Source organism: Pan troglodytes, chromosome 21, assembly GCF_028858775.2.
Source record: "Pan troglodytes isolate AG18354 chromosome 21, NHGRI_mPanTro3-v2.0_pri, whole genome shotgun sequence".
NCBI lineage: Eukaryota > Metazoa > Chordata > Mammalia > Primates > Hominidae > Pan > Pan troglodytes.
In genome coordinates, this window is record NC_072419.2 from 24,736,306 (window position 1) to 24,741,595 (window position 5,290).

Here is a 5,290-nt window from a genome sequence, read left to right on the forward strand (position 1 = left end):
TGCCCCTTCTCCTGATGAGAAGATAGCCTGAGGCCAAAGACTGTCCCTTCCCCGTCCCTCCCTACTCCTCAAGCAGAGCCTCCACTCTTTAAACTTAACAGTCTCAACTGATTTCCTCAATGACTTGATTTCTGTAAGGACTTTTATTTGTGACATCAGGTTTCCCTAAACATCCAAGGGCATACTGGGCTCCTTAAATGACCTCACCCAACTATGACGTGGCACGAGGTGAAACAGTTTCCCAAAAGAACGCTTGTGCCTCCAGACCAGAATTGTCACACCTGAAGTTGTTTATTTGAGCAGCCTTGTCATTGGGCTTTCCACAGCAGGCTTTGTACAGTGGCCACACCCTGGTCTTGCATGATACTTGAATTTGGAAGATTCCTGGTAGATGTAGAAACGGCCCAGACTGCCTGTTCAGAGCTAAGCATCATGGTAGGTTAAGGTACATTCTCTCCTAGTACACCTTGAGTTACCTAATAAAATAATCCAGAGCAGCCAGGCGTGGTGGCTCACACCTATAATCCCAGCACTTTGGGAGGCCAAGGTGGGTGGATCACGAGGTCAGGAGATCAAGACCACCCTGGCCAACACACTGAAACCCCGTCTCTACTAAAAATACAAAAATTAGAGGGAGTGGGGGCGAGTGCCTGTAGTCCCAGCTACTGGGGAGGCTGAGACAGGAGAATTGCTTGAATCCAGGAGGCACAGGTTGCAGTGAGCTGAGATCACGCCACTGTACCCCAGCCTGGTGACAGAGTGAGACTCCGTCAAAAAAAAAAAAAAGATCCACAGCTGAGCCTCCAAGAAGTAGACTGAGGGTTGCATTTTCTTCATCTGACATTTGAAACTGCCAGTGAAGTAAGGAAGGGCAGCTCTTTTCCACAAGCAAACATTACCTCTCTATGTCTATCTTGTAGTGGAGACCTCAAATGTGTCTGTCTTGGTAAGAATTCAGGAAGCAGTAGAGCTAGGTACCTGTGGTAGATATCACTAGAAACTTCAATTTCAACAACGTGGTGAGTAGGATATAAGCTGTTGAGGTTCTGTGGCCATATCCCCACCCAAATCTCATTTTGAATTGTAGCTCTAACAATTCCCATGTGTCATGGAACGGACCTGGTGGGAGGTAATTGAATCACAAGGGCAGGTCATTCCCATGCTGTTCTTGTGATAGTGAATAAGTCTCATGCGATCTGATGGTTTTATAAAAAGGAGTTCCCTTACACAAGCGCTCTCTTTGCCTGCCTCCATGTAAGACGTGACTTTGCTCCTCCTTCATCTTCTGCCATGACTGTGAAGCCTCCCCACCCATGTGGAACTGTGACCCAGTTAAACTTCTTTCCTTTATAAATTACCCAGGCTCGAGTATGTCTTTATCAGCAGTGTGAAAAAGGACTAATACAGCAGTTAACATGAACAACTCATACTCCAGAACATTCCACCCTAGATTTTCAGAGTAAAATCCAAGAGAACAGTGGAATCATAAGGGTGGGAGAGAAGTTCATGGGGCAGGAGGGGACCAAGACTGGGACAGTATATTTCATGGTTATATTTCTACAAGGATTACCCTGGGGCTCCTCTTCCTTAGTACTGACCTTAACCGTTCAGATCACGATTAAAACATTTCTTATCATCCCAAGGCCTATGGATTTGGGAGCCCCACTACAGTGTAAAGCCCTGAGTTAACAAAATATCATCATTTATAAAAGCTCTAAACTAGGCACAGCAACCGTATTTTTTTGTTTTTGTTTTTTTTTAATCCAGATTCACAAATTAGAAGCCTCTTTTTAAAATTGAAATGGGCCCAAGTGGTTAAGTCATGTTACTTGGCTCATGTGCCTATTGTTCTTGCTATGAAAACTAGCAACTTGTGGCAATGAACATAAAGCTTTTTTTTCCAATAGCTTTACTGAGATACAATTTATGAGCCATAAAGTTTACCCATTTTAAGTGTAGAAGTCAATGGTTTCAAGTGTATTTATGGAGTCATGCAACCATCACTGTCATTCAATTTCAGAATGTTTTCTTCCCTCCATGAACCCACTAGCAGATTCGCAGTCACTCCTCATGACCACCCCGACCCACTCAGGTAATAGGGAGCCTTTGACTAGCCATTCACTCCATTCCCAAACAGTTTTTCATTCAAGGGCAGTGTAATTTTCACAGCACTGAACAAAACTTTCACCAGAAAGAGACAGAGGCAAAGCACCAGGCTGAGCTCCTCAGAGAAACTTGCTCTTTTGGTTACACTTACTTCATCCAGCAGCTGCTCAATCACAGAGACTCTCCCTGCCCCTGGCAGTCCAACTTCCCTCAGCAGGAGTCTGTTTTCAGGCTGCAGGGCTACAGAATGTGGTCATTCCCCCCACCTTAAAATATTCACATAAAGCAAATGCGTCCTCTCTGGGTAAATTCCGAGCCACGGGGGCAGGCGAATGTGAGTGTGTATATGCGTGCGCATGTGTGCATGGGAGTGTGTATGTGTACATGTGTGTGGTCGCCAACAGTTTGCAGCACAAACGTTCACATCGAATGTAAATCTTGCTGGTCTCCAAAGCCCTGACCTGGGGAAAGTCACCATACTGACATTGTTTTACATTATTAATGACAGGAATGCAATGAGAAACCTTAGAAAAATCCAGAAATATCTGAAAGCTCAAACCCCACAGTAGTGTTATGAATATTTGTAGGCAAAGCACTCAGTTCTACAACTTATTTTGCACACTTCTTATAATTCATATAATGCACTCAATATCAACTTATGGGTCCACATGTCAGCTTGATTATGCTGAAGAGCAAGTGAACCTCTAAACCCAACTTTTTGTTCAGAAGAAAAAGCTCATCCAAGTTCTTCCTGTACTTGAGGAGCCAACTACCACTATCTTTTTGAAACTTGACAAGTGGTAATTTGTCCAGGGATTTAGCTATCAAGCCATCGAATCACAGAAGCACTTATCAGCCAAATGATGCCATAAACTGTTCTTTTTGATCCTAAGAAAGACTGGGTTTCAGATAATTATCATGTAATGTATACACTACATGTTTTGTTTCAGTAGCTCAGTTGCAATTCCTAATGGAGCTTTAAAAAATTGATACATCATGGCCTGGTGAGGTGGCTCACACCATAATCCCAACACTTTGGGGGGCTGAAGTGGGGGATTACTTGAACTCAGTCATTGGAGACCAGCCTGCACAACATAGCGAGACATCATCTCTACTAAAAGTAAAAAATAATTGGCCAGATGTGATGGCATGCACCTGTAGTCCCAGCTACTCAGGAGGCCAAGGCAGGAGGATCTCTTGAGCCCAGGAGATCAAGCCTGCAGTGAGCTATGATCACACCACTGCACTCCAGCCTGGGCAACAGAGCAAGACTCTATCTCAAAAAAAAAAAATCATTACATCAGGTAGCTGATTTCTAGAGCAAACAAAAAGTTTAGGGGGCCCACAGAGTGCTATAGCCACGTGTGTCAGACTGTCACTCTCCATCACCCTCTCTGTGTGCTCCTCTGACTCTCTAAGGGGCCAGCTTGACCCCAGCCCTGGACAGGGCCCACAAGGAGTCATAAGACAAGATGGAATTGGTGGCAGAGGTTCCAGTGAACCCAGATGGACCCATCGCACTCCAGCCTGGGCCACAGAGTGAGACCTGTCTCAAAAAAAAAGATTATTGTTGAGGCCGAACACAGTGGCTCACGCCTGTAATCCCCCCACTTTGAGAGGTCAAGGTGGGAGGATCACTTGAGGCCAGGAGTTTGAGACCAGCATGGGCAACATAGTGGAGCCCCATCTCTACAAAAATGTTAAAATTGCCCAAAACCCAAGGTGGTGGCGTGGCCATCACTGGCCAGGATCACGGGCACAGTGCTGCGCTCTGTGGTGGCTCCTCACAGCCCTGCTCCAGACTCCCGTGCAGGCATCTAGTGGGACACGGCAAACTCAGGCTGCAAGGACATCCGGGCCCAGATGAGGAGAGTTTTCTGTGCTTCCCCTACGACAGCAACCTGCTGACTGAGAGATCCACCTCCAAAACCCCTCGGTGGTGTTCTTCTACATGGCCCACCTGCAGGCAAGAAGTGATGGAATTTATGTTGTCATGGAAGTTAATGTTTCAACTCAAGAAGAGAAATAACCTATCGACATTATCTGATGACAAATTACAAGAGTGTTTCCCATCCCCACAGTATAAAAAGGTTATTTGCATAGGTGCAAAAGAAAATGGTTTGCCACTGGAGTACAAAAAGAAGTTAAAAGCTGTGGGACCAAATGACCGTACAGGAAAGGTCTCAGAAGAAATTGAAGACATCATCAAAAAGGAATCACGAACTCATTAGAACATAAGAGAATATATCCAAGGATATTCCATGTACTAATGTAAAATACCATTTGAAAACAGGGATCTGGAGGATCTCCATGTTTGATCCATCTTCAACCGTGCTCTGAAGAAATATCGCACGTGGGTGATTCTTGTTTTCAGACTATAAAAATAAACTGGTTTAGGAGTTAAGCAATGTTATAAAAGAGGGTGATTACCTAGCACTTTGGGAGGCCGAGGTGGGCGGATCACTTGAGGTTAGCAGTTCGAGACCAGCCTGGCCAACATGGTGAAACTCCATCTCCACGAAAAATACAAAAATTAGCCAGGTGTGGTGGCACATGCCTGTAAACCCAGCTACTCAGGAGTCTGAGGCAGGAAAATCGCTTGAGGCAGAGGTTGCAGTGAGCCGAGATCGTACCACTGCACTCCAGCCTGTGCGACAGAGTGAGACTCTGTCTCAAAAACAAAAAACAAAAAAACAGAAACAAAAACAAAAAAAGAGGACGATGAGGCCCTGGAATGTGTGACAAATGCATGTGACATGCGAGTACCCCTTCGGTAAACACTTGAAGCTATTATTCTCTTGAGTTGGTCTTCAGTGTTTCCTTGTTCTGGCAAAGGATGGATTTGCAGCTTGCTTGATGATGATACTGATGGTACTGGTAAATTGCTCTGCTCTGGGTTTTAAAAAAATCAGCTTAACGAGAGTAAGTAATCTGCAGACAATTGATAATAACATTTTGAAACTGGAAAGATGGTATACTGTTTTTAGAGGAATAAATCTATTTGTGGTTAAAAAAATAAATAAAATTAGCCAGGTGTGGTGGTGGCGTGCATCTGTACTCCCACGTACTCAGGAGGCTAAGGTGGGAGGATGGCTTGAGCCCAGGAATTCAAAGCTGCAATGAGCTATGAATGCACCACTGCATTCCAGCCTGAAAGACAGAGACTCTGTGTCTAAAAAAAAAA

At 44.7% G+C, this 5,290-nt stretch overlaps 1 pseudogene; it reads left to right on the top strand.

The window, feature by feature from the left end:
* The first annotated feature begins 360 nt into the window (after positions 1–360).
* On the top strand, positions 361–4,337 carry LOC100609439 (gamma-glutamylcyclotransferase-like; annotated as a pseudogene).
* Positions 4,338–5,290: the final 953 nt, after the last annotated feature.